The following is a 22,729-nucleotide window of genomic DNA, read 5'->3' as shown; positions in this document are numbered from 1 at the left end:
GTGTGTGTGTGTGTGTATATATATATATATATATATATATATATATATATATATATATATATGAATATAATATATGTATATATCCAGGTATGATGACACTTGCTGGTAATCATGGCATTTGGGAAGCTGAGGCAGGAAAACTATTGATCTAATTCTACCCTGGTATACAAAACATGTTCTATACCATAACAGCTATAGATACACAGTTAGATCCTGTCGCATAAACAGAAAATAGGCATACAAACAACCACAAAACTATAACAAACGTAATATATAATCTAATATAAACTCTAATACCACTTATAAAAAGGTGTCCTAATTTTGAGTCATACACACAAATATAGGTGTTTATTTGTGTAAGAGGGTAGGCAGAATGGAAATACATGAAAAATTAGATTATTTCTATGTAACTAATACTAATAAATACTGATTATCTATTATATTAAATATATTAATATTGCTGTTTTCTTTATATAGTCTATTTTCTGTAAATCCAGGCTACATTCATAATTAATAAAAAAAATGTACACTTATCTTTTGTCCCCAAAAGACAATAGTGAGAAGAGTTCCTTCCATTCAAGGGAACAGTGTCCTATTTGATAAATGCTACCAATTAAAAACAATTAAAGTATCTGTGTGCACATATAGCCTCAGATAATTCTTTCTCTGGTTTTGTGTATGTTTTTGACAATTGGACCTTTCAGGAAACCTTACAGTTAAGGTCAGGGTGTGGCTTCCAATGCCCATGCTTCATATCCAGATCTGTCCCCTCAGAGCACACCATGGAAAACAAGAGACTTTGCTTATCAAACACCCTCTTCAGTCTTCTTACCATGATCCTGGGAGACATTTAATGGGTCATGGAGTATCTTATCCGTGTTACCAAACAGCAGGAGAAGGAAGTGGGGTACATCAACAGCTTTGTGTCTGGCAAGCAGAGCACAGCGAGCCTTAGAATGTAGACTCCCTGTTCCCGAAGCCAGGCTCATTTACCCTAGCTATTCTGACTGTTTTACGGTATGCAATAAATCTTGTAAAATAAATGAGAATCCAGGGAACAGGGATAGCAAAGAATGGAAAGGGCGGGGGGCGTCAGGGGTGGGATACCAATGATGAATACAAATCGTAAAGCTTGCTTACTTTTTATGATCCTTTCTGTCTCTGAGGACATCCTAGTTTGGGGTTGTAAAATAAGTACAAATACCCAGGACCCGAGCTGTGCCTTGTGTGTAGATATTTTTTGGTTTTGTTTTGTTAACTACTGGAGGAAAAAAGGGCAACAGAAAGGGCTTCATGTGCCTTTGCAGGGGTGTTCCTTGTTATTAATACTGCCACAGACGAAGATCTGGAGGCTTTCCCCTTTCAGTTCTTAGATCAACAGATACTAAGCACGGAGTCAATGTTTAGAAAAGAACATTTACCAACATTGTCAGAACACTTTATTATCAGAGTATTTTCAGCCTTCACCATCTCCGGTAAAATCTGCCTTGTAGAGGAACTGTGAGATAAGACAGTCTAACCCTTCAGAACATCTATGCCCTGGGCCACTGGACTGAGATAAAACGACAGATGTGAACACTCCCTTGGCCTGGGTTTCCTTTTTCTATCCAAGGGCTTCCGGCTGGGCTCTGGGTGTTGTGTGTGAGGCAGGAATCTGGCCCACCCTCCTGAAGGTCTGATTTCAGAGGTCTGGGTGAATTTCTCATGCTGATCGTGGAAGAGATTTAAGAATTACAGGGTTGGGTGAACTCTGAGATGTCCGTAGCTCTCAGATTCTGTGATAGAAGTTTATTTTTCTTTCCCAGAACAAGTCAGGGAGATGGACTATTATCTTGCCTTTCTCTCTTCCTTCCAAACTGTTGGTCTGTGCCGACAGTGGTGATTTTCAGATTCTACTGGTGAATAGTGAGCAGTTGACTCCAAATGAGAAATCTAAGTATGAATTTGTCACCTTAAGGATGAGGTTTGCCCGGCATCTTTGGGAATCTGGCTCACGCTGGAATGTATCACACTTGGTGAGGGTGGTAAATGGCTGAAGTGACCTGGGCCCTGAATGGGGGTTGCTCTGAACTTACCTCTTCACTCAGACTCCAGTCCTGTGGTCAGGATGCTGGCTTTCATCCAGATCTGTCCTGAATAGGTAAAAAGAAGAGGGTTAGGATACAGAATAGACAAATTTTCTTTCTTTCTTTCTTTCTTTCTTTCTTTCTTTCTTTCTTTCTTTCTTTCTTTCTGTAACTGTCAGGGATTTTTTTTTTATTAAGAAATTTTCTATTCATTTTATATACCAACCATAGATACCTCCTCCTCCCTCTTCCAGGCCCCCAGCTTTCCCCCTAACATACCCCCCATTCTCACCTCCTCCAAGGCAAGGTCTCACATGGGGAGTCAGCAGAGCCTGGTACATTTGGTTGAGGCAGGTCCAAGCCCCCCCCCCCCCCCCCCCCGCATCAAGACTGCAGGTGTCACACCTTAGGCACTGGGCTCCAGCTCATGCACCAGGGACAGATCCCAATCCCCCTGCCTGGTGGCCCCCCAAACAGCTGAAGCTAAGCAACTATCTCATGTATCCACAAGGCCTAGTCCAGTCCCATGGGGATTCCACAGTTATTGGTCCACAGTTCATGGGTTTCCACTAGTTTGGCTGGTCATCTCTGTAAGTTTTCCCATCATGGTGGGTGTGTGTGGTGGGGGTAAAGGAGGGCAAAGAATGGGGGATGAGAACATAAGGAAATGAGAGATTTGAGCTGGAACAGGGACAGAGTGGGAGAGCAAGGAAAGAGATACCATGATAAATAAAGACATCATGGGAATAGGAAGACAAACTATTTCTATAAAGAAAAACATAAAACAGTTTGATAGAAACGGAAAAAGTATACAAAAAGACAAAACACTCGACAGACTTGGTGATGAATGAACAGTCCCAGGACAGGGGTATGAAAATGAATAAAAGAATAACGTACTATTTTCTAAGTCACACACATTTAAAAAATCTTATAGTGGGGGCTGAAGCGATGACTCACCAGTTAAGAGTCTTAACTGCTCTTGCAGGGGACCCAATCCGGTTCCCAGTACCCATGTGGGGCAGCTCACGGCCACCTGTAGCTCCAGCTCTAGGGACATCTGAGTCCTGCCTGGCATATGCACACACCAACCCACATCCACAAAATTAAAATAATAAAATAATCTTAAAAAGTGTGATAGCATTTAAGTAATTGGTAGAGAAACTGGAGATGTGATGAATTTTTAGGTGTAAGGTGTAATTGTAAGGTGGCTAAGCCAGTTCTTGTGGCAAGTATGTAGTATCTTCTAGATGTGTTCTTGTCCTTTACTACTGATCACATCATCTCACTTCCCAGAAACAACTAAACACAAACAAAATCAAGTATGTTCAAGAATAATGATTTTAAAATAGAAAAACTTTTATTTTTTTCTATTTCGGCTTTTTTGTCCCCAAGGGAACAAATATCTAAATAAACTATAGTATAGCTTGTTTGATTTGTTTTGATTTGAGACAGGACCTTGAAGATAGCCCAGATTGGATATGAACTTGCTATGTAGCTCAGGCTTGCCTCCCACATGCTGGGATTATGGGTATGCCACCACACCCCTTTAACCTGTGACATATTAGTAAGTAACATGTAGCAAGTGGAAGAAATGAGTGAGATACATCTAGGGTGGATTTTTTTTTAAGAACTACCACTGACATAAAAATTTAGTTGCAGGATGGTGTTCACTATGGTGACTAGTATCCAAGGTGGCATCTTTGGCCAGGCATTGAGACACAGTGCCTTTAACCCAAGAACTTGGAAGGATCAGAGAGGAGGCCCATGAGCTTGTGGCTATCCTTGGCTACATAACAAGGATTTATCTCAAATCAACAAAGAAATAACCCCCTGCCCAAAGTGGTACCATCAATTCTTGCTTGTGCATGTACACCCATTTCCCCCACCAAGAGTTCAAGTTTATACCTACTCTGTCTTTGAATCTGTGCTGCCCTTAATAATTCTTTGACTGATAAAATGTGATAGAAGTGATCTTGGGACTTGGGAGGCTGAGCCTTAAGAGACTACCATTTCTGCCTTAGATTCTTGGGTCACGTCATTGTGACCTCTGCTTCGAATGTGCAGAGGACTCATCTGATATGGAAGAAGTTGTTTTCTTGAGACTGTCATCTGGAGAGAAGACAAGTCACCAAGGCAACCTTTTCCAGCCATCCCAGTCTAGGCAACATGTCACAAGAGTGAAGAGGCCATCTTGTATATCATAGACCTAGTAAAATGCCATAATGATAAGAACTGTCTTGGACATATGATGCTCATCAAACCATCCGGTGCACTCCTGACCATCTGAGTCACCCCAGTGAGACTCTAGACACTGTGGGGCTGATAGAAACCATCCCTGTAGTGAGTTGCTGTTGTGTAGCATTGCTTTCAAATGAAACATTCCTTCTTGGGAGAAGCAGCAGGCTCTGAAGACCTGAGAAGTCAATGAAATATCTCATTTTCCTGTTGTTGTGACAAAACACCATGACCAAGGCAACTTATAAAAGAAAGCACTTAATTTGGAGTTTGTGCTTATGGTTTCAGAGGGTGAGTCCTATGATAATGGGTGGCAGACATGGTGTTGGAACATTAGCTGAGAGCTCACATGTTGAGACAACACCATATGGCATGTGGGCAAGGGAGGGGGGAGGGAGGGAGTGCTAACTGGTAATAGCATTAGGTTTAGAACCACCTCCAGCAAGGCCACACCTCCAGACCCTTCCCAAATGATTCCACCAACTAGGGACCAAGCATTCAAACATGAGCCTACAAGGGACCATCAAAACCACTATACCCTCCAAGGAACAGAAAGCTTAGGAAGGTTCTAGAAGCTACAGGCTTTATAAGGCCTCCCTCCACGGTTATAAACAGGGTGAACAATTGCTGAGGAGAACCCTAAGCCAGTCTAGTGGCTTGCAGGTTGTGTAGGGAGCTTCAGGGGATGTACGTTTTAAGAGCATCAGGGATTCAACTTTGAAGAGCTGTCACCCAAGCTGGGGTGGGCATCTTGGTGAAGTAACTGTTTTAACAAATCGTTCATGCGCCCCATGTTCCTGTCAGTAACTCCAAGAATCTCAGGGGTTCACTAAGCTAGACATGTAGAGAAGGGATCCTTTGGTCTGTCATCAATGCCTTGCTTGTTCACATCTGCACAGGAAAATTCACAGAACACCTACCTCTCCTATTTTTTAACCCATAGAGTTATGGCCATGATAAATGTTACATATTTTACCAGTAAGTTTTTGTGTGATTTGTTACATACCAGTAGCTAAACAAAATGTTTACAAAATGTTGGAAATACATGCCACACAGAGATGGATTTTTTTCTTCCTCCCTTTCTCTCCAGCTCTCTCTCCTTCTCTCATATTCTATCAGTCAAACACCAGTGGTGACAATATTTATACCTGTGTCAGGGAGGAGGTTACACAGCACTGGAGATCTTAGTCCTAACAGGTTTCCATTAGGAAGACTGTTTTGATTCAAATACAAGAGGTCTGAATTCAGGTACTCAGGTGTTCACAAAATGGACAAGGGAAGCTCACTTCCAGAGAGCCATGAAGTTGCAGGAACTAACTGAGATCATGAGACCACCCCTCTGTTTGGGTTGTACAGAAGCTTCTACAGTCTCAGAGCTGCAGAAGCTCACAGCTAAGTCTGACTAGCCTGGGAGCAAGGGTGTACAGTCCTTGTCCTCTGCTCTTCTGAGTCTGGCTGAGTGAGCTCTGTTGATGGATTTTTACCCCTGAATTCTTCCTAGAGTCAGTGATAGCATGGAAAATACAGGGGGTGTGCCAGATTCCAACAGAGGTGGCTTTGACAAGGTTCTTTAGCATGAGCATGCTACATGGTACTCAGCTGAAATTGCATGAGCTAATAACTCCTTAAGAACTGGTAATATTCAGTATTTATTCTTGTGTCTCCCTTGTAGGTAGCAATGATAGCATGTAGATACTTAAGGTGGCCCATGTCCCCTACCTCTTGGTTGTCATGCTCCTGAATGATCCTTTCATCTTGAGTGTGGGTGGGTATGACTTGCTTGTAAGGACAGAGCAATAGGATCAAAATACATGGTCATGTGATGTGATCATGTGATTACATGACATAAATGTGTAGTTCTCATCTTTCTGAGCTCTTTCATGCCTGTGAGGGAGGAGGCAGGCACCAGGAGGAATTACATGTATCAAGATACTACACAGCCTCTCATTGCTGAGAGTAGTAGCCTCCAGTCTACCGCCAACAATACCCAGATTTCCATCCTACAATCCTAAAGACCTGAGAACTGCCAGCCAATTCCACATGAGTTCCTCCCAGGCACTCCAGATAGGGTCCCGAGCACAAGACAACAGTGTGAGTACAGTCCCCAGGACCAGAAATCCCCAGGACCAGTCCAATCTGTGCCTGGGCTCCTGTCTAGGGGGCATGTGATAATAAACCAATGTTGTTTCAAGCCATGGAGTTTATGGAAATGATTTTTAGCAATTGGAAACTGAGTAGCCTTTTCTATTATCTTGTAGCACAGTCAAGAGGTCAAAACATGGAGTTTCTATATTTCATGGTCCCTTGTTCTGTCAGTGATCATCAAAATGGTGGACAGCAGGAAGATGTCAGCTCTACATACAGCTGAGATGGTGAGCTGGCAAGCTAATACATTTAGATGTTTATTTATTTCTAAAAGTATAAGAGTAAGTGTAATCCTTTGGAATATTCAATATTTAGATTTATTGGTTGAGTTCACATGTCCCATGGTGACAACTTGCAGAGGAGTTTGGGGCACCTTTTTAAGAGCAGAGCAGGTTTGCAGTGGGCATCTCCCCCTTACTCATAGTGTGTTGTGACATGTGACAAATTCCTTCCTTCTAGTTTAGTCCATGTGGCTTGAGAAAAACCAAACCAACCTTCCTCAACTGATGAGTGGCCTCAGGGAAGCTATAAAAACTCTAACACCACAGTATAACATTAGAAATCAATGAGAAAATGATGCCAACGACTTTCCCACCAAGGTATGAAAACTTTCTTACACCTTATAAGATGTAAAATGATGAAGACCTATTCTAAAATATGAAATAATAGTAAAACTATTAATGAAAAATTACTGAGCACACTGTTTGAAATATGGATGCACAATGTCAACACACCTTTATAGACTGTTTGCTACTACACTCATTTCAAGTGAGTATCCATGTGAACTTGATTAAAGCTCAGACCTTTAAATTGTAGGAAGCCAAGAAGAAGAATTATTTGCTGAAAATGATTGCTGAAAAAATAATTTGCTGGAAAAAATTGTAGCCTTAAATAGGATATATATCTAATTATTCAAAATACTTTATCTTTAAAAATTTTTTATTCTTAAAAATTTTATAGTGCTCCTAAGTATTTGTCATTTTAAATAAATTACAAATATGGAGGTAAATGTTTAATCATATTAATATTGTAAAATATTATTGTAATAATGTTATAGGGCAATCAAAACTGCCAGTATAAAGGAAATAAAAAGATACATAAGCATATTTAAGTGTCATATTTATTTTTTGTAGTGAGTATTTAAAATATGAGTAAAAATTTATAAATGCAGATATTTGTAATGTATAAGTAAATATTCATATGTTACTATAAAGGTTGTGTGCTTATATATTCATGGGGAAATATATATATTATTATCTCTGGCACTTGGCACTATATAAAATTGAAGAGATGCTTGGATCTTTATTTTATTTTATTTTTTCAAGAAAAGGTTTCTTGTGGCCCAGACTGATTTCTGATGTGCTATGCAGCTGAGGATGACCTTGAACTATTGATTGCTCGCTCTCTACTTCCCAAGAGTTGAGATTTATGTAGTCTGGGGTTTCTCCAGGTTGGAGCCAGTAACTTCCATTGCCAATATCTCCTCTCCTCTCCTCTCCTCTCCTCTCCTCCCCTCTCTCTCCTCTCTTCTCTCTCTCTCTCTCTCTCTCTCTCTCTCTCTCTCTCTTTCTCTCTTTCTCTCTTTCTCTCTCTCTCGTGTGGTGGTGGAGGGGGATGTATTCCTGCACGAGTCTTTGCTGCTACAGCACATCTAGAAGGACAGAGAGACCAGACAAATTTAATATATTTGATTAGAAAATTCAATTTTCAGATTAATTCTCTTCATGGGAGAAGCAAGAGACTAGACTGCTACCCCAGAAGAGCCCACAGTCCTCATTGTCAAAGGAAATAAAGACATACATAAGCACAGGTGTGGTGTGGTACAGATGGAAGGTGGGTCGTAGTGAGTCCAGAGCAGATCTTCATATATACCTTTATATAAGTGGGGAGGGAGGGGGGCTCTAGGTTATAGATTAGACTTTACGTGCCAACTTAGCTGCGCACAGCTGCCTGTTGCTTTCCTGGCCTGTAAAAGGAGACCACATTATTTTCCTAGACACCTGGAAAAGGGGACACTGAAAGCACTCTTCAGTTTTATTTGAGAAGGTGCTGTCTTTTCACCTGAGACCGAGAAAAGCTCTCCAAATGTCACATGTATTATTAGTTCATTCCTTTGTGTTCTAGAGAGCAGAAAAGAAAAATATTGCATCAGCAGGGGTATACTGTCCTCTGATGGCCAGATGTAAAAGTGCGGCTGGCATGCTGTCCCCTAGACCAGGTACAGCTCTCCCCAGCTCATCTTAAGTTTTATACTGTGAGCTGCTCAAGAGTCACTGAGATGAAGATGAGGGTAAGGGGTCAGCTGGTCGGCTGTCCTTTTTCCAAGGAGGACTTTTTTATATCAGCCTAAACTAGGGAGCTGCTAAATCCACTCAAGTTATCTAAAAATGTTTCTGAGAGTAAATAATGGGAGTAATAGAAGAGTGTGCCCTGCTTCCTCTACATTCTAGGAATGATTCATTAACATTTGAAGTGTCGTTATCAGAAATCCACACTCTGTGAATGGGCAATTACCATTTGAAAGACTCTTGAGGAACCCACGGTAGAGAAAAGGCTGACAGCCCTATTTCTAATATTGCTATCTAAATCTGCAAGAAATTTGTTAATTAGCACGAATGACATTTAAAATGACATTTCACGGTATTATTTATGGATTTTGATAGTTCAATTGGCTAGAAATGATGTGCAGGCACCTTAGCTCTTTTAGGAACACACATGTGTATGAACAGGTGCACATACACCAGTTTAGATAGGGGGCCATAGTTGGTCCTTGTGGACCAGTAGCTTAACTGAGTTTATTTTGTTTGACATAATTGAAGATTCAGGGTCCCACCATTAGCCCCATCAGAATAAGAATCAACTATCTAGCTAATGTTGACAAGTGGTCAGCCATGGGGACCAGGTGAACAGAGACTGATACCAATGAGCTAATCTCTCTTTCTTTCCTTTCTTTGCGATAAGGTTTTCCCTAATTACTCCTGATGGGCTGGCACAGAAACAGCAAGTTTCTCCTAAGGCCATACAAAGTCCTCCCTGATTCATCTAAAGGAGGTCTAGTCTCCTTCAGTTCTGTAGGACTACCTTGGCTCTCCAGCCTGGAAGTAGAATTCTCCAAATGGCCTAGGTCAAAGTCTGCTTGGGAACTGAGTTCCCTGAAGTTTTGGTTCCCAACAGTCAAGACTGAGGTTCCCAACAGTCAAGACTGAGGTGCCTTTGGCAGTTGTACTGGCTCTTCCTGCCTCTTCTAGAACTGGGGTCAGAATTGGGGCCCATTTGACCTTCTCTAGCCTTGAGCCAAGGCCAATATTGAACAGCCTCCTCTTCTCCATGGGGGATAGCACAGACCAGTAGACATAGAGTTGGGCTGTAACTTTCCAGTGAGTCAGAGGACACACACTTAGGCACACGGTTAGTACAAGCAAGACAAGTGATTTGAGGACTCGATGCAGGTACCTTGTCCTTGGCAGGACGACTCACCGTCAGCAGGGCATACATAAAATTGTCATCCCTGAAGGCCTTTTATTAGCCAGTCTTCCCCACAACCTGATTTACTGACCCCTGTCCATTCCCTAGATCCCAGTCATTCCATCCCTGTAAGGGACATTAGAGAGAAGAGGTCCAAGGGATGGTCCATCTGTCTGTCCTGAGTGACTTTTTCTCCCCAGCAGATGACACCAGCTGCTGTGGATTCTCGGAAAAGGGGGGGGGGCTTTCTTATATATTCTTCCAATTACTATTATTCTTATATTTCTTACAGTTCTTCCCATTATACAGGTCACTGGTAGGGAAGGACATATAAACCACAGATGGGGAAGGAGTTGAACTTCAGCTTTTCTCTCTAGGTGTGGCTGGGGGAACTACTTCCTCCTTCCCAGTCACAACCAGTCATCTGCTGAATGAGAGAGAGAGAGAAAGAGAGAGAGAGAGAGAGAGAGAGAGAGAGAGAGAGAGAGAGAGAAGAGAGCACACTGATCAGGCAACCATTTCTTCTTCTCTCCATATACTTTGCTTAGACAGCAGGAACCCTCCTGGATGGGAGGCCAGCCCTTCCCAACCTCCACACAGGATATGGGACCAGGACTCTGGACCACAAAGGGGTGTCAAGTGATTAAACAAACCCTCCAGAAGCAAGCACTCTGGAGCAGGAGGGTGGGGGTAGGTCAATTTCTTTCAGCGAGGCTGAGAGAGCAGACGAAGGGTTGGAGTTTCTCTGGGCAAACTGGCCAAACCAAAAGGATTTGGGTTCCCAATAAGAGGGCACAGGCCTTAAGCCAAGGGGCAAGGGGTCTTGCACAAGATAAAACCGTTGGTTATGACAGGGAAATGAGCAACAGCAGCAGCCAGCATGACCACCACTGCCACTGGAAGGGGAGGGGGAAGTGCAGGTGAGCGGGCATGGCCAGTGAGCCTGAAGAAAACTGGGCACTGTCTCGGGGGTGGCATTGGTGGTTGGCTCACTCCTCCTTCCACCTCAGATCTGTTTATCTGATTCTCCAACCACCAGAACTGACAGAAATGCACAGAGAAACACACAGGGAGACACAGTAACAGAAAGGCACATAGTAAAGACAACCAGCGGTGGCTGGCACACAATCGTACACAGGAACAGACCAGGGGAGTCTGGTGATAGCCCACATGGATTCTGGACACAGGATACACAGTCAAGTCCAACCTCCCCTCTTCTGTCCAAACCAGATGGCACCCCCTGAAGATCAAACTTACCACTGAAGGTGTTCAGACCAGGTGACTTTCAATTTGTCTTATTTTTTTTCCCTTTTCAATTGCAGCATGGGGTGTGTTGAAATTCCTGGCCACTCCCCCCAGCTACATGACCACACATACGCTGTCCAGTAGCCAAGCCAGAGGCTTAGTCATCCCAGGGCCTTACATCCTACATAATCCATGCACTGCCTGATCATGTAATTTGTGTGCAGTGTGATCACATAATCTATGTGCATGTGAGGCCTAGCTATGTAAGTCCATATGTGCATGTGCGGGGGTGGGGGATGGGGAGTGGGGGTGGGTTGGGGGAGGGTTGGGGGAATTCCATAAAAAGCAGGTCACAGACAACTCCTCCCTCTTCTTCTTCCTCTCTCCATGCACAATCTTCCATAGGCCTAAGCACATTCTCCTCTGTTCCTTTTCTTACTCAACCCTTATAGTGGGTTTTGTTATACCTTGTGGCTTTTCTCACATGGTAAACAGTGCCGCTTAGTAAATAACATTGCACTGCTTAATAATAACTAACATGGTGTCTCCAGAGCACTCAACATTCAGAGCACTCAGCAGAGATAGAGAGGATTACCCTGAGTCCTGGAATGTCTCAGGTTGCATACTCCCCAGGAGTCCTCCCTAGCTAACATACTCTTCCCTTCCGGGGCTCCTTGGAATCTCAAGGCCCTTAAGCACTGGGGTCTAGTCTCTGGGGATCTCTCTGAGACCTTCAAAATGTTATAGGTGCCTACCAAAGAAGAGTACTAGACAAAGTCTACAGCCAAGTGAAAGTCTTTATTTCAGACAGCTGGGACTGCATTCAGGTATTCAGGAGCCAAATGTATCAGCAAGCGCTTAGAAAAAGGAGCTTTGAAAGGCAAAAACCACATCCCGTTATCTTGTTTGGCATTTGCAAGGGGGTAGTTTTTGTTCAAACCAGCAGTTTAACAGAAGCTAAGATAAGTTAGCTGGGGCATCTTGACCTTGGGTTCCTAGAATAGAGTTTGTTAATTTTCCACAGGATTCAGGAAATTCCACAGGAGATCAAATTCACATTAAATCTGAAATAGTTTCAGCAAGATGGAGGAACTTCTACACTCGGCTGTCCTGTCACAAAATCTTACTCCAAAAAAAAAAAAAGGTACACCCATACAAGTCGAGGCAAGAAGTACACAGAATCCCAATATCTCGGTTTGAATAAGAATGACCCCTATAGGCTCATATATTTGAATGCTTAGTCATCAGGAAATGCCACTGTTTGAAAGGATTAAAAGGATTAGAAGGTGTGACCTTGTAGGAGGAATGTGTTTTGGGAGGTGGGGGTGGGCTTTGAGGTTTTAAAAGCCCATCCTAGGCCTAGTCTCCCCCCCCCCACCTCTGCTTAAGGATCAGGATGTAGCTCTCAGCTACTGCTCCAAAGCATGCTGCCATGCTCCTTGTCATGATGATAATGAACTAAATCTCCCCAACTAACTATAAGCAAGCCACCAATTAACTCTTATGAGAGTTCCCTTGGTTGTGGGTCTCTTCACAGTAATAGAACAGTGACCAAGACACCCCCCAAAAAATGAAACAAAAAGACGCCCAACTAGACAAGACCGGAAATAAAACTCCCCAAGGTGTATCGTAGTTAAAAACATTAAATATACAGAACAAAGAAAGATTGCTGAATGCTGCAAGTCACATATAAAAGAAAACCCATCAGAATAATGGAGTTAAATAAAGTGTTTATGTCTTCTTAGATCCCTTGAATTCTTTGATGAACTGTGTGGTTTTCTTTTAAATTTGGCATCCTGGGTTTTATCTAGGTAGCACTTACCAGAAATCACATCTGTAGGACTGGTGTTAGCTCTGTCATTTCTGTTGTTTCTGGTTTTGTGATTTGACACTGACATTACAGTTCTGGGGACATTGAATGTGGATGAAAATGTGCGCACACACTGACAGATGAGAGCACTTGGGAACTGCATACAGGTGAACATGCTCATGCATGCCGACATAACAGCACTTGGAAACCTCCTGCCAATGAACACTTACAAGCCGTCACAAGACTGCACTCAGAAATTGCAAATGTGTGAAGACATAAATGAATGCCTACGTGGTAGCACTTGGAAATTGCATGCCTGTGAATCAGTGCATATACCCCTACGTGTGACAGTTCTCAAAGAATGCAAGCGTGTGAATATGCTTGGACATGCTGACATACAATCGTTCTCAGATAGTCCATGGTGGGAGCTTCCTTTTGGAGAAGGCATGGATGAGAAAACCTCCAGGGAGAACCTGGGAGCCATCCTGCAGCCGTGAAAAGGAGCTTAAGCCTGAATCCTTCACTGGCTGAAACTCGGTCATAAATGGCAGTTGTTTGAAACCTAACCTTCGGGATCATTGATCCCACAGCCACAGAAAACTAACTTAACTGTGGGAAGGACCCTGTCGCTTGGGGGTTCAGAGTACGCAAGCTATCGCCCTCTGAGTACATCCAGTGATCTTGATCTAGCTCTTTGTGTCCCCTGTCATTCTCCTGTACATTACCCAAAACCTCATGAGCGTCTGCATGAATTGAAAATATGATTCTGTACTCTTCAGGATGGTGTTCTGATTGCTTTTCAGGTGCACGAGCCCTGTGGTTTAAAGGCATCTGGGGGGGGGGCTCTTTTAGACCACTCAGGGGATCCTTGGCTTTCTTATAATACTTTAAAATGAAAATCACCGTCGCCCCCAAGCCTGTCACTTTCTCCCTAAGCTCTGTCACTCAGTTGTGGTTCCCATTTCCAATTTAATTTGCAGGAAAAGCCAGAGCGCCATAGGTGCTTCATTCTAAGAAACCACAGATGAAAATTTCCAGCCATTCTGCTACTGAATAGCTGATGAGCGTCTCATGTTTTGTAGTACCCAGACAATTCCTGATTTTCTGCCCCATCCGATCAGACGTGGACTCCTCTTCTGTACTCCGGTCCTTGGAGCTGCTTCTGTTCCCGTCTGTGTTTGGCAAGGTGATGGCAGCCATGCTGGGTGTTCAGAGGAGACGCTATGGTAGAGAAGTCCTTGGATGAAATGGGAGAATGCGATGGAAGCCAGGAGGCAGCACTGGGAGTACTGAGCTCAAGATCAGTGAGCTGCTTAGTGCTTAGCTTAGTCATTCGTATCACCACACAGGGTTCAAGAAAGGTAAGGGTGAGTTTACACATTCATTCTCCTGTATCCCTCTCACGGAGTGATGTCCAGCCAGGTGTGCTGGCTAGTCCTTTGTCAGCTTGACACAAGCGAGAGTCACCTAAAGTAGAGAGAACCTCAATTGAGAAAAAGCCTTAACAAGACCTGGCTATAGGTAAGCCAGAGCGGCATATTCTTGATTAATGATTGATGTGGAAAGAAGCAGCCCACTAAGGGTGGTACCACCCCCTAAGCAGGTGGTTCTAGAATGTATAAGAAAAAGCAATCCATGAGGAGCAAGGCCAGCGTCTTCATTAGGGTTTCTGTTGCTGTGAAGAGACACCATGACCACAGCAACTCTTATGTAGGAAAACATTTTAACTGGGTGGCTTACAGTTTCAGGGGTTCAGAGGTTTATTTAGTCCATTATTGTCATGGCAGGACATGGCGGCATGCAGACAGACATGATGCCGGAGAAGGAGCTGAGAGTCCTACATCTTGATCTGCAGACAACAGGAAGTGAACTGTCCTAGGTGTGGGTTGAGCATAGGAGACCTCAAAGCCCACCCCCACTGTGACACACTTCCTCCAACAAGGCCACACTCACTCCAACAAAGCCACACCTCCTAATAGTGCCACTTCCTATGAGCTTATGGGGGCCAATTACATTCAAATTACCACAGCCAGTAAGCGCCATTCCTCCATGGCTTCTGCTTCAGTTCTTCCTTCAGGTTCTTGCCTTGAGCTTCTGCCCCAAATCCCTCTGATGATGAACTGTGATGTGGAATTATAAGGAAAAAAAAAAAACCTTTCTTCCCCAAGTTGCTTTTGATCATGGTGCTTTATTATAACAAGAGAAACACTAATTAAGGCACTGTGTTTTAACTTTGGCCTTGTGAACAACAGTAAAAGCAACTACTTAAATTAAGATTTATTATTTTCATTATATTCATTTTCATTCCACAGAGGCCAGCAGAGGTCACTAAATTCCTCAGAGCTGAAGTTACAGGTGGTTGTGAGCAGCCCAATTGTGGGTGCTGGGAACTGAACTCAGTCCTCTATAAGAACGGTGTTTGCTGTTAACCACGGAGCCATCTCTCCAGCCCCAAAGCAGCTACTTTGTAATCTTCATCTATTCTCTCCTGCAAGCATAGGGAAATGCTTAATAATCCAAGACTCTACCTGGTTTTGGTTACTGATCCCTTCCCTCACTAAATATTATTATGCACTTGACAGCCTAGCTCCTTTACCTGAACACACTATACACACCGGGACAGACTAATTAAAAGAATAGGCCAGACCTTAGAAAGTGAAGTCTAGGTATTTATTTCCTTGGCGTCCTCCTTTTTGAGTTACTTTTGACCACTACAACCTCAATTAAAAATTGTAGGCTGCTGAGGACCCCTCTAGAATCCTTTTTGTCTCTGGGTTCCAGTGATGATTCCAAATACAGGTGATTGCTACTGAGGTTGTCCTTTTAAATGGTGCCTTTATTAAGCCTGCCCCAGTTTTTCCCAGGTTATTTCTGTTGGTGCTTTCTTGCTGATTTACAAATTTAATCTTTTAGATGTTCATTATGCAGAGTTCTCTTCAATATTAAAAATGATCTAAATAGTAACTATATGAAGATTAAACTATCGATTGCAAGTAGTTATTTTTGAACACAAAAGTATTAATTCTTTCTGGAGAGAAAAGGTATTTACTCATGAAGTTACTAATGGAAGTGTTACTAATGGCTATATCAATAGCTCCCTAAACACAATTTGCATCAATTTCAAGATGTAACTATCAGAACTGGGAGGTGTGAATCCCTCACCATTGGCAGTGGTTCCTATCAAGGAAATGTTTTTACAATTCCAGAACTAACAGAATTCTCATCTCAAGCAAATTAAGGTAAAAATCATAGCACACAAAGGCTGCTTATGGGCCAGAGAGTTGTGGCTTGGCCTTAGATATGTTTCTTTCCTTGGACTGACCAGTATGAGCTTTGTTGTTGTTGTTGTTGTTGTTGTTGTTGTTGTTGTTATGTTGGGATCAAGCCCAGGACCTTAAGAATGCTGGCAGGTATTCTATTAGAGTCATATCCTCAACCCTAAACTTTAAAAACGTTACCTGCTGTTCAGATTACAGAGTCTCCCAACACACATGTGCTGGGTTCACGTAGAACAGAATCTAATTCCTGTGTCTGGTCTAGCCCAGGTTATTTCATGAACTAATTATATCTGTTCATGGAGGACCTCTTCTTTCTTCCCGTCTGAAGAACAGCTGCCTCAACTGTCTACCAGTTTGACCTAGAATCTCTTTCTGGGTGGTCAAAAATGAAGGGGCAGCATCATAATGTGAGAGTGGAAGCAGAACCCTTGAGAGACTATGAACAGAAGACAATCTTGACCCAGTCTGAATTCTCCAAGGTGTCCCTGGCTGAGATGCAGACAATATGGAGTTGGGGGCAGGCAGATGTGGCCTCCAGGGAGGGATGTAAAAGTCTGTTCGCAGATCCAGAGAGAAAGAAGCAGTGGCTGGCTGAGTGGTTGTGAAAATCAAAGCAGACAGATGGACTTCAGAAATGCCTCCCAGGACTTGGTAAGTGGATCTAGAGAGAGCAGAGAGGGTAGGGCACCAAAGAGCTGGAGAGCTGGGAGAGCTGGTAGCCTGCCGTGATTGCTGCATCTGGGCTCATGCTCCTGCTGAGGTCTTCAGGAAGAAGATGGGAGTGGCTGAGAGAGAGCAGGGAGAGAAGACAAGCTCAGAGTGGATGCCAGTGAGAAAGCTATCCCGACATCAATGCTGAACAAGTCTGGACGCTTAGTTCAAGGGGCTTGCCTCACACTTAAAGCAGATATGAAGTATTTTTTAGTGGGTGGGAGTGAAAGGAAAGCAAAAAGGTAAATATGAAAGATAAAAGAGGAGCTTGAGCCTGCATTGCTGAAACAGGGCCTTAGTCATGTGAGCAGAGGCTAGTCTCAGAGTAAAGCTGTCAGTCATACATAGTCTCCGCCCTCAAAGTTTCAACTGTCAGCAGAAACAAACTCAGACATTCAAGTTTAAATGTCCAGTGCTACTTTTAGGAAGAAATACATTGTATTTGGCTGTATTTGTGCTTTTAGACTTATCAAGTTTATTTTGCTTCCTTGTTCTCTTCTGAATTCTTTTGAGTGCTCGTCTGGATACTGGCTCCTTCATTCCGATGCTTATGTGTATATGCCTTCACATACTCATTGGTAGTGTTCCATGTTCATATATTTCTTCTTAAACTTTAATAGAAGAAAAATCTCTTTAAAATTGCCTAGCAGTTGAAGAAATATCTCACAAGGAGAAGCAATGTATATGTATGTATGAAATTACTATGTAACCCAAAACACACCACAAGCTTATTCTTTATATAGCAGTTTTACAAATGCAGCTTTAAATTTTTAACAGAATTTTCTCCAAAGACTTAAGTACAAAGCTAAATTCTAGGAAAAATATGCTTTCCTTAAACATCTATTTAGTTTGAAACCAGGACACGTTATGTCTAGAGCAAGGAATGTATTTTTGGCAGTAGAAATAGGACGTTCTTTCTTTAAAATACAGCAACATAATTGGAAAGTAGGGAACGTTGAATGAGTTAAGACCCAATAAAATAAATGAATCTGTAATTCCATCTGCTGAGAGACAGGCAGACTTGGGAACTTTTAGTTATGGTTGGGTTAAATTTACCATTGGAGCTATAGTGATGGCTGGGTGGTAAAGGACTGAGTTCTAAGCACCCACATCAGGCAGCTCATAATTGCCTATAACTCCGGCTTCAGGAGATTGATGCCTCCTCCTGACCTCCAACCACCTGCTCACACATGTTCACACACACAACACATACACACACACACACACACACACACACACAGAGAGAGAGAGAGAGAGAGAGAGAGAGAGAGAGAGAGAGAGAGAGAGAGAAGGGAGACATAAATGCACATCATATACATGTACATAAATAATAAAATAAATCTGCCTAGGTCCTGGTACTATGCGGCTATACTTTGCAATCTCCAAAACAGTGAGCTGGTAAAATTTCTTTCCTTTATAAATGACCTAGTCTCACATGTTTAGTTATAGTAACTAAAATAAAAATTCAAAAACAACAGAACAGTATTTTGTGGTAGGAAAATCACATAAAATTGATATTTCAGTGACTGTAAATAAAATGTATTGGAAAGCAATGACACACATTTATTTAGACCTTGTGTTTTTGCATTGTGATGGCAGAAAAAATACTATGGCAGAGGTTATATGCCCAGAAAAGACTAGACTATTTATGATCTAAGCCTTTACAGGAAAGTGTTGCTGACCCACAGTCTGTGTTGGACTGCAGTTAGTGAGACAAATCACTAGCTTCTCTTTATCTTCTGCCTTCTAAACCTCATGAGAATGCTCACTGGCTGAACTTCAGGTAATATGATGAGAATAATTTTGGAAAATGTCACTCCTTGATTCTTACCCAGGATGCATAAAAATCATATTGAATGCACAACAAACAATTGAAATGGCTACCTGGGAATCCCCAAGACCATTTTTGAAGTGTATGATTAGCTAGGATGATCTATAAGACTCAGGTAAGCTGTTCTGTTCACATAGGCTCATAGGGCAGAATCCAGTGGACATGAACCCCCAGTTATCCCAGGGGAACTAGACAGAGCAAGCTTAAGCAAAGACAAGCCACAGCACACATGAAGGATTTTCCACAAAACTCTTCTGAGCTTTGGTGCCCAGGGATTCCACTGGTGCTGTTACATAGCACAAACTATACAATGCTCCAAATCCCAGTAAGTAAGTATACTCCTTTTAGGTGAGTAATGTATGTCAAGCTCTTGGAGGCCATTTCCTAGAAACCAGTTGTATTTACTTTTCTGGAATGTTCAGAGACTGGAAAATATTGGCCTCTGAGTTAACCTTTTATTTAATAAGTGTGGATCTCAAAGATCTTCAGAGCTATCTGCTTAAATGTCCCTTTTGAAGATAAGCAAATAAAGGTTTTGAAGCCTGTTGGATATAGACTTAAGGAACACTTTTGCTACTTAAAAGCACTTGGACCTTGATACCTTATTAACCTCTTTGAGATTTTTCTTTTCTTTCTTTTCTTTCTTTTTTTTTGGCCATAGGTCCTTAGTTAATATGTGTACTGGCTGGTTTTGTGTGTCAACTTGACACAAGCTAGAGTCATCAGAGGAAGGAACCTCAGCTGAGGAAATGCCTCCATGAGATCCAAGTGTAAGGCATTTTCTTAATTCATGATTGATGGAGGAGGGCCCAGTCAATTATGGGTGTTGCCATCCCTGGGCTGGTGATCCTGGGTTCTATAAGACAGCAGGCTGAGCAAGCCAGTAAGCAGCTCCCCTCCATGGCCTCAGCATCAGCTCTTGCCTCCAGGTTCCTGGCTTGTTTGAGTTTCTGGCCTGACTTGCTTCAGTGATGAACAGCCATGTTGAAGTGTAAGCCAAATATAAATCCTTTCCTCCCTAACTGCTTTTTGATCATGGTGTTTCACCACAGCAATAGAAATCCTAACTAAGACAATAGGTTATATTCAGGATGGAGTTAGAAGTTATAAGAATCAAGAAGGGTTTAGGTCAAAACATTTTAGATAATAAAACAATAGTTATTTTTTATTTCATCAGTGCTTCTTGAAGATGTGTATTAGTGATAAACACAGGTAGAAGTAAAAAATCCTACTCTATTAAAAACAAGGATGGTTACACACTAGCACTGTGGGACATTTGTATCAGAAGAGATGACAGGTTGTTTTGCAAATACCTGGAAAGGCCCTTTCAGAATGAAGAGTAAGATTCTCCAGGGCTTAACCTGCCAAGGAAGTGATGGAGTGCTTTTCAACAATTAGATAAAAAGGTAGCAAGATGGAAGAACCAGAGGTCAGGGTAAAAATGAAGGTTGAAAATATTTCTATAGAAGTTACTTGGTGTCAGATCCAGATAGATTTGTGGCCCGGAATCACAGTTATTAAGGACAGTAATGAGACTCAAGATAATTCTAACATCGTACTGCCTCTCTCAAACCAAAGTTTTTATGCTAGTCACTTTCAATGTTAAATGCTGCCCGAGACATTAAACAGAACATGGAGCTCTTTTGCCAACATTTGGGATTCTCAGAAGCTGTTCATTGAGTACATGGGGTGATGTTATATTTCAAGTAGTTGATTAAATAGTTGCTTGTCAGATTGGAAAGCGCCTCAGAGAAGGCTCATGGGAGGAAAATAGCCTCATCAAAAACTATTGCAGCAGCAAAGAAAATAGTGACTTATGCTTGACTACTTTTGATATATTTAAATCTTCTAAATTACATTTTTTTGTGTATTTATTTTCTCTGTGTGTGTCTGTGTATGTGAATGCCATGTTGTGCATCCAGAGATAAAAGGACAGCTTGTGGGAATTGGTTTTCTCCCTCTACCATGTGGGTCCCAGAGATCAAACTCAGAGCATCGTCCTTGGCATAAGTGTCTTCACCCACTGAACCATCTCACTGGCTCCTACTCTTGGTGTTTTATGAAAGACCCTGAAGCTAATGAGCTTTTCAGAAGGTTCAGTCTGTGTCCAGAAACTTTTGTTCAAAACCTTGTTGTTACTCCTCAGAATTGATAGACCTCCACGGCTTCATCCAGTGGACATTTACATAGAAAAAGATGAAAATGGAAAGTTCCCTTCATTTTTTGGAAGCCAACAAAGCCTGGACTTTGTAAGCATTGATGCCTCAGTCACAGGTCTAGAGATAACCCAAGCCAAAGAGCACATGCTAGAAAGAAAAGAGAAAATCTGGAAAGCGTTATCTTTCAAGAAATACATGCTGTTTGTTGAACTGGGAATTCCAGCCCCTGTTTGGGGCACCTGAAGTTACTGTGAGGGCAGGCCTTTGAGGTTTATGTATAAGAAGTGGATTCCTAGATAAAATATAAAGAAGTCTGCATGGCCAACTCCTTCTCCCAGGAGTGCCTTCTCATGTTTCTCAGCCTCTTCAACTAACCTATGCTGCCACACACTTATGCCGCCATGGAACCATATTTCATACTCCTGATTGATTTCTCCTTTGCTCCTTGACACATCTGAGGTATAGTGGGTACACAGATTCACTTCCTATGGTCTCTCCGTGGCTCAATTTTATCTATCTATCTGATGTTGGGCTTGGTCATATCAACCTGCTTTTGGCCAGTGGAATGTCAGCAGGTGTGACAGAGACTGAATTTTGGGACACGTTTATGTGGTAGACTCATCTTCCATCAGACCTTTCAATGTCATACAAAGAACACACATCTATGACCCCTCTGGTCTGGGAAGATTTGGATGCAACTTTCACTTGGAATGAAGTCCAGACAAACCCAGGTCAGGTCAGCTGACTCAGCTTATTTGCACATGTGTGAATGAGAACAATTGATTTTTCTTTTCTTTGTTTTAAGACAGAATCTTGCTATGGTGGCTGTGTTGGTTTTGAACTCACTATGTAACCAGGGCTCTGGCTTCAGATGCACTGTGCTCAGAGCTGCTAAAATAACTGAAAAGATACCAACTCTTCAGTGGCTTATGAATGCTCACTGAGCAGAAGGAGGTGAAAGGGCAGACAGATATGCTACGAGCGATGTTCCTGATTGGCACAAGATAGTCTTGAAGTATTTGAACTCGTTTCTAGAGGTGGGGAGAAGACCATGTAAGAAATAAGAAAAGGGGTTTTGGGAGAGGAAACCCTTTTGTGAGTGCTTCATGTTACATAAAGTTAATTGAGCAAGGGAGTGGCCGAGATGGGAGGCTGTGGTAAATCCTCAGTTGCTTAGTGGTTCATGCTTGAGCGTTCTTTACTCTGGCCACAGAGACAGCTGGAGCAAAGAGAAAGAAACAATGTGTGGATGAACTATGAGCCATGTGATGTTGCTGGAACGTAGGCAGGGAGAAACAGGGTCCGAATGGCTTCCAGGAGTCTACCCAAAGAGGCCTAAAACATAATGTTGAACTTTGCAGAATGGACCAGTGTGAGGCCAGATTATCAATGAATGCTTTGATAATACGCAGGACTTTTCACACAGCTACATTTCTCCAGCCGATGGCACTAGCCACTTGAATGATATAGTACACAGTGTATGGACCTGAAACTTAAAATAATTTTACAGATTTGTGAAAGGACTGTGATGGGATGTGATAGTTAGAAAGTTGACCTTCCTTATCAACATGCAAATTTGGCATCCTTCCATAAGCCTCTAATACTTTTTTGATGATGATGGTTGATAAGCAGAGCCTGAGAACTATGCAGCAGGTGAGAGGCACACCCCATTGATCTGTCTCTGTGAGGTCATAGCTGCATTTATGCCTTAAGTAGCTGGTTTCTTCAGACATATAGAGGATGGATTTGGAGGAAAAATGATTAGAGACAGGGTGAGCATTTAT

The sequence above is a fragment of the Onychomys torridus genome, chromosome 20, assembly GCF_903995425.1.
Source record: "Onychomys torridus chromosome 20, mOncTor1.1, whole genome shotgun sequence".
NCBI lineage: Eukaryota > Metazoa > Chordata > Mammalia > Rodentia > Cricetidae > Onychomys > Onychomys torridus.
Note: the sequence above shows the minus strand (reverse complement) of the source record.